This window comes from Pipistrellus kuhlii, unplaced genomic scaffold, assembly GCF_014108245.1.
Source record: "Pipistrellus kuhlii isolate mPipKuh1 unplaced genomic scaffold, mPipKuh1.p scaffold_m20_p_17, whole genome shotgun sequence".
Taxonomy (NCBI): domain Eukaryota; kingdom Metazoa; phylum Chordata; class Mammalia; order Chiroptera; family Vespertilionidae; genus Pipistrellus; species Pipistrellus kuhlii.
Window position 1 is genome coordinate 16,339,985 of NW_023425482.1, and position 11,004 is coordinate 16,350,988.

General features: G+C 57.0%; 1 protein-coding gene across 1 annotated transcript in view; it reads right to left on the reverse strand.

The window, feature by feature from the left end:
* Positions 1 to 10,409, reverse strand: part of ST3GAL2 (ST3 beta-galactoside alpha-2,3-sialyltransferase 2) — a 40,102-nt gene extending 29,693 nt beyond the window's left edge. The window contains exon 1 of the mRNA XM_036440702.2: positions 10,198 to 10,409. The gene's annotated coding sequence lies outside the window, so the exon portion shown is untranslated. The remainder of the gene's footprint in view (positions 1 to 10,197) is intronic.
* Positions 10,410 to 11,004: the final 595 nt, after the last annotated feature.

Genomic DNA, 11,004 nt, shown 5'->3' on the forward strand with positions numbered 1-11,004 from the left:
CAGCTGTCAGCAAATATCTGACAGGCAGGAAGAAAGATGCCTGAGGAGACGGCGAGAATAAAGAGGAAGTCAGTCCCACACTCGGTAGAGCCCTGGGCACGGAGGAGCCGGTGAGAACCGGCTGCAAGCTACGCTCCCAGGACCTCCAGCATCTTGTTTCTGCATCACTCAGCCCCTCCCAGGGACAGCCTTCCCCTTCTGGCCCAGAGGCCCAGGGGCGTGACCCACCCACGTGACCCGAGAAGCACATGTCAGATTGAGGTCTCCGCGTGCTAGTGGGAGGCTGGAAGCCCAGAGGCTCTTCCTACAAAACCCCCATTCATTCTTGGCTCTGCCAAGTCCGGTCAAATACCTGGACCCTTACAAAGCAGAGGTGATGGGAGCCGAGGCCACAACCGTGCTCTCTGCTCATCTGTCCCTGAAGCTGGTACCAATGTCCCGGGCATTCTCCTCCGAGAGAGGACAGAGGGCTTAACGCTCCCCAACAGGGAACACTCCCAACATAACCCAGGCAGCACAGCAGCCCTGGAGCTACCTTCTTTCCCAGACACAGCGGAGGGAAGCGTTCAAGAAGCCAAGATGAGCCTGGACCAGTTTGGCTCAGTGGATGGAGCGTCAGCTTGTGGACTGAAGGGTCCCGGGTTCGATTCCAGTCAAGGGCATGTGCCTTGGTTGCGGGCATATCCCCAGTGGGGGGGGGGGGGGTGTGTGTGTGCAGGAGGCAGCTGATCCATGTTTCTCTCTCATCGATGTTTCTGACTTTCTTTTTTTTTTTTTTTTTAATATATTTTATTGATTTTGTACAGAGAGGAAGGGAGAGAGATAGAGAGTTAGAAACATCGATGAGAGAGAGTCATCGATCAGCTGCCTCTTGCACACCCCCTATTGGGGATATGCCCGCAACCAAGGTACATGCCCTTGACCGGAATCGAACCCGGGTCCCTTCAGTCCCCAAGCCGACGCTCTATCCATTGAGCCAAACCGGTTTCGGCTGTTTCTGACTTTCTATCCTTCTCCCTTCCTCTCAGATTGACCCCTGCATAACCACAAGGAAGTGACCACTCGCCATCACCTGCCTATGTCAACTCTGTCCTAAGTCCAGGGGACGAATGACTTCCTGTGGGTGACAGTGGGGGAGTGTCTGAGGGGGTGCCTCCCTCACAGATGCCACTTCATTCTGGAGGGACTCCCCAGCCTGCAAGTCAGATGGCCTGGGTTCTGCTCTCGGTTCTTCTATCTACTGGTTGGCTGAAGGATATCAGGCAAATTTCTCAACCGCCACTTCCTGATCTGAAAGTGGAATGACTCAATGATTCTAAGTTCCATTACACATGCTGGCATTTAGTTTCCAACAGGGTAAAATTAATCAACGGCAATAAATCCCTATTAGTGGTGCTTCTGCAACGTAAGTCAGGCCGGGGATTACTGAAAAGTCTCCAAGGCCCCTGGTGCACCCCTCACGTACGATGTCTTGTGGTTGGAAGACACCCCATTTCCCTTAGGGGAAAGCATCTCTGAACTATGAAACCCAGGCCTGGCCAGCGTTAGGCATGGGCCCCCATTCCAAGTGTACCCATGACTCCGGTGGGAACCCTGGCAAGGGGTGCTGAGAGGAGGGAGGCTGGCACCCTGGCAGCACCTTCTGCCACGTGGGGACTGAGTGGCATCGCCACGGGGAAGGGCAGGGTGAGGCGGATGTTGTTTGAGCCCCTCATCTTCCCTGCATGTGGCCAGCAATACTCTCTGGGATGAGTCAACAGCTTCCCTTTTGTCAAAGGCCGCGCTGAGTTAGAGTCGTGGCCTCTGTCCTTGGAGAAGTCCAACGGATACAATCTTGGACGCATTGTGACCGTTTTCCATTTCATTTAAAATAATTTTTAAAAGCCACTTACGACGGTCTTGCTATCTGACGCAGAAGGGCTGCCCTGAACTTGTCCCTAAAAACCCCCTTCCTTGATAGGTCAACCCAGCTCAGAGGCCAACGAGCCCACAGGAACAGAAAGTGGTTCTGGGGCTCCCGGCAGTGGCTGGGTTCTGGCCAGGACCCAAGGCCTTCTCCAGCCAGGGACTCTGCCCAGGTGGTGAGGGAGACTCTGACATGCGCAGCCCTCCTGGGTGGCCTGGGTTCAGCACTGCCCACCATCAGAGTCCCCCAACCACAGGCAAGACTCCACAGGGGCCCTGACCAGTTTGGCTCAGTGGATAGAGCGTAGGCAACCTATTGCAAAGCCCACCTGATTTTTTAAAAATATATTTTTATTGATTTCAGAGAGGAAGGGAGAGGGAGAGAGAGGTAGAAACATCAATGATAAGGGAATCATTGATCAGCTGCCTCCTGCATGCCCCATGACTGGGGATTGAGCCCGCAACCCAGGCATGTGCCCTTGGCTGGAATTGAACCCGGAACCCTTCGGTCCGCAGGCCAATGCTCTATCCACTCAACCAAACCAACTAAGGCTCCACCTGATTTCTTACCACCGACATCACTTATCTTTCTACTTCTCTCCACGTCTACCACCATCGAATTATCCAAGGAACTGTCACCCTTCACTGACAGTAGCCCCAGATCTACTAAAGAGACTCCTCCAATTCACTCTCCATAAGGAGGCCAAAGTGACCACACAAATCCCATCAGATCCCCACCCCCACTCCTTCCAGCCAAACAGCTGGATCTCCCAATACTCTGGGGCGAAGGAGGGGCTCCCCCAAAGCCCTGTGGCCCCAGGTCTGGCTGGCTGAGCAGCAGGGTGACCCTCGGACCAACATGGACCAGACAGGTCTGGGAGTCCCGGCCCCACCCTACGTGGCTTCCCACTCTGAGGTCCGGCTCACAACTGGCTCACCGCCTCGACCAGGACTGACCCTCCCCCGGGGCAGACCTCATCTGACCACAGATGGGAAGGGAGCTGGCCGGCCGTCAGGGGAAACCCAGCTGGGCTGAGGCCAGGGCCTGTCCACTTCAGGAAGGCGAGGCGATAGAGCAAGAGCAGCACCACTAAAGACGGTCAGGGTCTCCGGGGCCTGAGAGAGAAGGCAGCTGTCAGGAGGATAAAGCTCAAGGAACTCTATCTCTGCCCTCTTATCAGACTGACCGGGGCAGCTGGGGCAGCCGCAGCCTGTGGAGAATAAATAGTCATTAACAACCCCTCCCACACTTCCTGCCAGCACAATCCTGTGTGCCCAGCCCAGCCCAGCCCGCCCAGGGCCCAAAGCCAGCGCCTTTCCTCCCTGCCAGAGTGAGACTTCGAGCCCATCTCTGGACCTGACCACCCCATCTCACCTCCCCTTCTTGGGCAATGATCCCAGAAACCATATACTCTGCCCAAACCAGCCTCTTCAAGGTCCAAGGCCAGTGGTCAGCAAACTCAGTCACCAGAGCCAAATACCAACAGGACAACGATTGAAATTTCTTCGGAGAGCCACATTTTTTAAACTTAAACTTCTTCTGACGCCACTTCTTCAAAATAGACTCGCCCAGGCCGTGGTATTTTGTGGACGAGCCACTCTCAAGGGGCCAAAGAGCCGCATGTGGCTCGCGAGCTGCAGTTTGCCGACCATGGTCCTCGGACATCCCCTGCCTTTCAGTTCAGGTCTTTTCATCCTGATATACGCTGCCTTTACCACATTCCTACTCTCTGGCCCACTTGCCATCTGTCTCTGCTGATGACGGGGGTCCTCTGTGATCAGCTTTGGCTTTGGGGAGGAAAAAAAAAACCTGGCTAGAGCAGAACCCAGGGCATAAAAGGGTGAAGGTATTGGGAGCATAAAAAATGGGTATCCTAGAAACAGTCACTCCAGGGCCTAATGGGTGGCCAGAGTAGGAAGGGAGGAATGCAATGAGAGACTAGATGGGTTTGTTGTTGTTTTTTCCCCTGAACCCAAAGTCAGAGCAAGGGCTGAGGACAATGGGAGGCCGGGGGACAGTTCCCGCGGCTGCAGGAGCCCACGGTCTCCAGAGGGACAGCAGAGCGGGCTGGCTGCTGTCCGTGCTTCCCAGCAGGTGGTTAGGAGAGAGGTCAAACTGAGTTCCCTGGGCGTCTGCACCTCCCTGTGGACTCCTGTGCCCCCTGCACTGCCTTCCCCTCTCAGGTTCCGGGGTCCCTCTGCCGGGTCTACCAGATGGCTTGAGAGCGAATCCCGGAGCAGGTCTTCAGATTCTGTTTTCACCGACGAGGACCCTGAGGCCCGGAGAAGGGTGATGGTTTGTCGGGGTCACCCAGCACCAACCCCTTGTGGGCAGCTGTATGCATCGAACCAGACCGGACCCTGGACTATGAAAATCATGGAGGGGACACCTGACCAAACAAGCTGCTTCCCCTGGGAAGGGCCAAGGAGCCCTACCCCGAGGCTCTCGGGCCCTCGGCCACCAACGTGGGCCTCACCTGGGCCTCACTGCCTGCCACACGGAGGACCGGCTCGCTCCTCTCCGTTTTGCACAGGATGAGTGGCAGGGCAGGCCCACCCAGCTGGTCCCCATGGCAGGGATTGCTAGGATGGGCAGCCTGAGTTTGAAGGGAGAAGAGGTGTCTTCTGTGTGAACTACAGGAGAGGTCAGAGCTCACCTCCATCCTGTAAGTTTGCCTCCGGTCACAAGCATGCACTGCTTTTCAGGCACTGAGCAAAGTCCTTCACTCTGGTCTTGGGCTAACCCTCCTTCATATAAACTGTTTACCCTGCACCTTCCTCTCTATGGAAGTGCCAGTGTTAGATCTCCAACACTGAAAAAGCCTGGGGGGGGGGGGGTGTCCTCATTCTTCTCCTCACCCCTTTAGGCTTTCCTGTCTCCCCAACCTGGGGCCCCAGGGGGTCTCCTCCTGAGCTATGCTGGAGTCCCCAGGAACCAGCCAGATGCCGAAAAGGCAACGGTCCACAGAAATACCAGCCACTCTGGGCCCTAACCGGTTTGGCTCCGTGGATAGAGCGTCGGCCTGTGGACTGAACGGTCCCGGGTTCGATTCCAGTCAAGGGCACATCCTCAGTGGGGGGTGTGCAGGAGGCAGCTGATCGATGTTTCTCTCTCATCGATGTTTCTAACCTTCTGTCCCTCTCCCTTCCTCTCTGTAATAAATTCAATAAAATATATTAAAAAAAAAAAAAAGATAAAGAAAGAAAAGAAATACCAGCCACTTTGGGGCAGGATGGAACAGAGAGAAGGCCGATCTCTGGAAACCCCCTCGTGGCCTGGCATCCCCACACCTCCCACGGAGCCCAGGAGAAACAGGGAACAAGGAGGGGCTCAGAGGCTCTCCCCTCTCTTGCCTCGTCCACTCAGCCTCGTTCCCTTCGGCAGCTGAGACTTTCACATCCTCCTGCCTCTGGTTCCAGTTCACCATCGGCACCAAATGACTGGCATTTTGTCTGTAACTAAGCTCGAGTGGCAGTGAGAACTGTGGGGAACTTGACTTACTGTGAGGGGAGAACCAAACTCCCACTAATGTCCCTTTCGAGCCTAAAGGAACCCCGCCAAGGGCGGAAGGAGGGAGTGGGGGGGTGGAAGAGGGGAGGAAAACTGTGGGAGTGGCGTTATCCCCAATCCACCCTCAGGGTTATCCCCAATCCACCCCCAATTCCCTCACCTGTGCCTCTTTCCCGAATCGAATCGCCTCTCCTCTCGGCTTCCCCTCTTCACCACCCCTCCAAATTCCCTGTGGCCACACAAATAAATAACTTGTTGATTTTTCCTCACCGGAGCAGCTCCTAGACCAATTAGCTCTTTGCATTGGTGGCTGATGGTCTCCCTCAAAGGCTGCAGATCTGCTCAGGCTGAGGGTAGCTGCCTGCCAGTGGCGCTCGGACATTACAGACATTACAGCGGAAGGACTCCTCGGAGCGAGGGTCCAGCGGGGGGAGAACCGCTCACTGGGGTCTCCTGGGTCGTGCCCTGACACCGCAGGGTCCCCCGCCTTCTCCTGAGCCCTGCAAGGTGGCCCTTTTGAGAGCAGTACGGGCCATACCACAACCATCTGTTCTAATATTACTACTGAACAAGTAAACATGTAGCATTGATAGCAAAATAAAGTTATACGTTTGCCTACATTTCTCTTTATGGTAAGTGGTAGGTAGCATGCACTGCATTCATAGATGGCAAAACATCATGCATATTGAATGCCAACAGCTGGCACGGAAGGGAACAGTCCCCTTTGCCCCAGGAAGATGGCTTTCCTCTGAGAATCAGTGGGGACAGATTCCCCTTCCGCACAGCTCCCCCTGCTCCCACCCTGGAGAGGACCCTGCGGCCTTCCTCCCATTCCCGAAGGAGGGAACTACTCCCGTCCTCCGTCCTCAGGGCCAGCCTATGCCCTGGATCCAGCCTTAGGCTACACCTGCAATGGCAACATGAAAGCTCGACGGACAATATGCTATAGTGACAATGATGAGTTACAAATACGCGCCAAGAAGTACTCTGGCATGGCTGGTTAGGGATATCCACGGGCATCCCGATGAGCATGGCATAACTGGAGGAAAAGCCGGTTTCCCTAAGTAGCAAGCGAAGTTCAGACCCTTTCCCTGGGAACTGTCACTTGGAGATGTGTGCCCTGACAGTCAGCAAGGACTTACTGTCAACAAGCATTTCGAGCGGAGAGGGAGGAAAACCTGAAAACCCAGGTCCCCAGAGAGGTGGGCCCAGCCCTTTTATTTACTTATTTTTAATATATTTTATTGATTTTTTTTTTTACGGAGAGGAAGAGAGAGGGATAGAGAGTTAGAAACATCGATAAGAGAGAATCATCAACCAGCTGCCTCTTGCACACCCACTACGGGGGCTGTGCCCGCAACCAAGGTACATGCCCTTGACCGGAATTGAACCCGGGACCTTTCAGTCCGCAGGCCGACGCTCTATCCACTAAGCCAAACCGGTTTCAGCGGGCCCAGCCCTTTTAGTTGGCAAGGGCTTGGATACACAGAACATGTGGTGGGGGAAGCTGGGACATGGGAATGAGAGCGGGAAAGGGAGGCCCGGCCCAGGGCGAAGGGAGAGAAGAGATGCAGGTGTGCTGAGCCTGGGTCCAAAGCCCCTGCTGCTTCCAGGAAGAACAGAGCCCCTGGGGCTTTGGGGGCGCCAACTCCTCAGGCCTGAGGCCTCCAACTTCAGGCAGCCTGGAGCGGGGAGGAATGAGCTCATCGGGATTCTGGCTGTGCTGTCAGCATCCTGCACACAGCTCCTCCAAAGCAGACACATCGTCGTCTGCAAACTCTTCCTCCCCCTGACGGTCCCCTTTCAGCGAAAGGAGCCAACCTCATCACCCAGGCATGGAAATGTCAAACCCCGGCCAATCAAGTGTCTCTGTTCCAGAAGATGATACCGATGTTCACAATCTCCCTAGAATCAGCCCCTGCTTTTCCATGTCAACTGCCAAGTTTCAGAGTCATCGGGTCTCACCTGGACCCTTATCTAGTTTTCCAGAAACCCGTGTTTTAAATAGTTCTTCAGGGGATTCTGATATCTGGTCAAGTATAAGAAATCCCACCCTAAACCTTTAGCCATAGACCCTCCAATATTTACGGAACACCTACTACGTGCTAAGGACCAACCAAGCCAGGTTGCGTCAGTTCGGAAATGAGAATACATTTGAGGAACTTCCCATCTGATAGGGGCCAAAATCCAATGCACACACCCTCAGGCAGGCTATGGGATAGCACAAGACAAAGGAATCAGTGTCCCACCCCTAACCTTAGACCCCAACCCCTCAGATCATCCCTTGCCATGACTGAGGAAAAGAGAATATCCCCTACCCAATGCTGGTCTTTTGGACTCTTCAATCACAAGTAACTTTCATATATATATATGTGTGTGTGTGTGTGTACATACACACAGACACACACACACACACACACACACACATACTAGTAGCCCTGCGCACAAATTCATGCACCAGTAGCTTGCTACTGCCCTTCAGTAGCTCTCTGCCCCCTTCCCCCCCCCCCCAATAGCTTGTTGCCCTGCCTCCTCCTGTAGCTCTCTGCCGCCCACTTGTAGCTCGCTGCCCCACCCTCCTGCTGATCCCTGATAGGGTCATTACAAGATTGGCCGTTAGGCTTCACTGCATAAGGACCATTTACATATCACAGAGGGGAACACCAACACCAAGTGGCTGCCTCCTATACACCCCCTCCTGGGTGGGGATCAAGCCCATAACCTGAGCACGAGTGCTGACCTGGAATTGAACCGGTGACTTCTTGGTGCATGCATGGGTTGATGGCTCAACCACTGAGCCACACCAGCTGGGCTGCAGGTAACTTTCTAAAGAGGGGTTCTTGCCCTGAGGTGTGTCTCAGGTCCATAGGCTTGGCACACGTGGAGAAACGCTCCCGCGAGGCCACACCGGTGATTCCTGGCAGCTGGGGCTCAGAAAGTTCACAGAGGGCTGTGAGCATGTCACAGCACGTCACGGCAATGCAATCCCCAGCAGGGTCACTCCCACAGGCCCCTGGCCAGCTTGCCCGGAAGAATGGGAAGAGTGCCGATACAGACATAAACACACACACACACACACACACACACACACACACAGAAAGACGTGGGCTCCCCGGCCTCCCTCCCTCCATTCTCAAGTTACAAGGTTAAAGGCGGTCCTACTCTCAGCCAAGGGGGAGGGAGGGATGAGAGAGAGAAGGAGCCATCTGGTTCAGATCACGATTGCTCACTCAGGACCCCAGCACCTTCCCAGAGCCTCCGGATGGTTCTCTGCCCCAGCTTCCCACTGGGAAACGGAGCGCTGGGCTAGAGAAAGGGAAATCTTCCCACCCAAAGGCAAATCTGCCAAAGGAAGACAAGGAAACAAAACAAAACAAAAAATTTGTACGGGCAAGCCTGTGCCACCTCACTGAGCTGAACGTCACAAACAGACCTGAGCCCGCCGCCCAACCTACACACACCGTCTTCGCCCGCAAAGCGCGCAGGGCACCTGGCACTCGGCCATCCCTGAGCGGCCACCTCTTCTTAAGTCAGCTTCCGAGGCAAGTTGAGGCGTAGGGGTGTGGTCTCCCAGCCTCCTCTCATGCCACCATCTCCACCAGCGTAGGAGGTTCCCTCCATCTCAGAGGGACTTGGGAGCCCAGCAGGCATCACAGAGAGGAAGGGACAGGGACAACTGTCCCAAAGGGCGAGTTACTGGCTGGGAATTGACTGGAGACCCCTGAAGATCCCCTCGGCAGCAGCTTTGGCCGAAAGAGGCTGCCCACTCCTTCCTTTGTGTCACCAGCGCCTCTCTCCCCTTTCCCTAACGCCGCCTCAGACCGTCCCACGGTGCCTTGTGCAGCTGGAAAGCACGGGTTTGTAAGATGGGAGATGGATGCGGCCGGCAGGAAATACAAATGGAAAGGCTAACTTGAGAAACAAGCATTTGGGATTGGTGCCTCCACAGGCAGAGAGGGCCTGACTTGGGGTACAGGCAGGACCGGGCAGGGGGAACAGAAGTAGCGGAAAGCCAAAGGGGAGACTAAAGTGAGCTCAGCCCAGAGCTGCAGCAGGGGAGGTGGGGGGGGAGAGAAACATTTGGTCCAGTCACAGAGGAATGACTGAAAGGAAGAAATGACTCTTCCATTCGGAGGGATGGGCTTAGGCCAGTCCCCACAGGACTGGCGCATGGCCTTGGCCAAGTTCCTGGCTTGCACCGTGCCTCAGTTTCTGCAACGTGGGAAGGAGACCAAACTCCCAAGTCTTCTCAGAGAGAACTGGGCTATTGGGAGTGTCTCTAGGGGGCAATGCCAGATTAAGGGGAAGAGGAGAGAGAGGCTGATGGTGCAAAGACAGCCTCTGACCAAGCAAAGCGGGGCAGGGGGTCCCCAGACGGTGCAAGCGCCAGGAGCGCGCGGGTGGGGGGCAGGAACTAAGTAGCGGACTGTACATCGGGACTGGGGCACGCCGTGCTTCAAGGGCTGGGACTGGGGGCTGCCACCTGGGAGTGGAACAGTCGCGCCCCGGGGGGGGGGGGGGGGGATGGGGGGGGAAAGACTGGGAGCGGCTTGATGTGCAAGAGCAGAAGGCGGGGATGGGGATTGAGGCCAATGCAAACGGACCCGCGCCCGCCTCGGGGAGCCCAGCCCCCCTGACTTGGGGGAAGTTGCCGGGGTGGACCGGCCGGTGTGGGGCCGCTGGGCCGAGCCCGCTGCCCGCGCACGTAGGGCTCCGAGCAGCCAGGGGCCCGGGGCGAACCGCATCCCGCCAGCCCGCCCGCCCTCATGCCGCCCGCGCACCTCAGTCAGAGCCGGGCGCCGCGGGCCATGCTGGCCGCTCCTGCCGCCGCCTCCGCCCGTGCAGAAGCCGCCGCCGCCGCCGCCGCCGCCGTCCGGACCCGTTAGCTCCGCCGCTCCCCGGTTCGCCCGCCCGCAGCGGGCCAGTCCCGCCCCGGCCGGCCCAGCCCTACCCGAGCGAGCGAGCCGCCGCCGCCTCAGCCCGGCCCCTCCCCCCACCCAGCTCGGCTGGAAGGGAAGGGTGGGGGGGAGGGGGGCGGCTGCCCCCTCCCCATTCACATCCTCTGGGCTCTCCCCTCCCTCCTCCTCCTCCTTCTCCTCCTCCTTCTCTCCCTCCCCTCTCGCTCGCGGGCATGCTGGGATGTGGAGTCCAGCTGCTGCAGAGTCCATAGGAACGCCCCGCATTCAGGACTACTACTCCCACAACACAGCGCGCCTGCGCCCTAGGGATTGTGGGCTTTGTAGTTCGACCGGGGCTCTGGGGGGCTACGGCTCATTAGGGCATGGGAGCGGGAGGGGGGAGGGGTAGGGGAAGGGGGGAAGGGGAAATCTCCTTTCCTTTCCCAGAAGGCCGGGCTCCCTGGTTAGGATGTGGGGTGTGAGGTGGTGCCCCGGGCCCCGGGTTGAATACCTGGGTTCCCGGGAAGGTGCAAACCAAGCCCAGGCTGCCTCCTAGACGCGGCTGTGCCAGCTGCAGCCGAGCTCGGCTGGAGGAGCAGCCTCTCCGGCCCGCGAACCCCGCGCCCCGCCCCGCCCCGCACCCCGGGTACCGTTTCTCTGCGTGCTCGCGAGGAGCCCTGACCTGGGGCT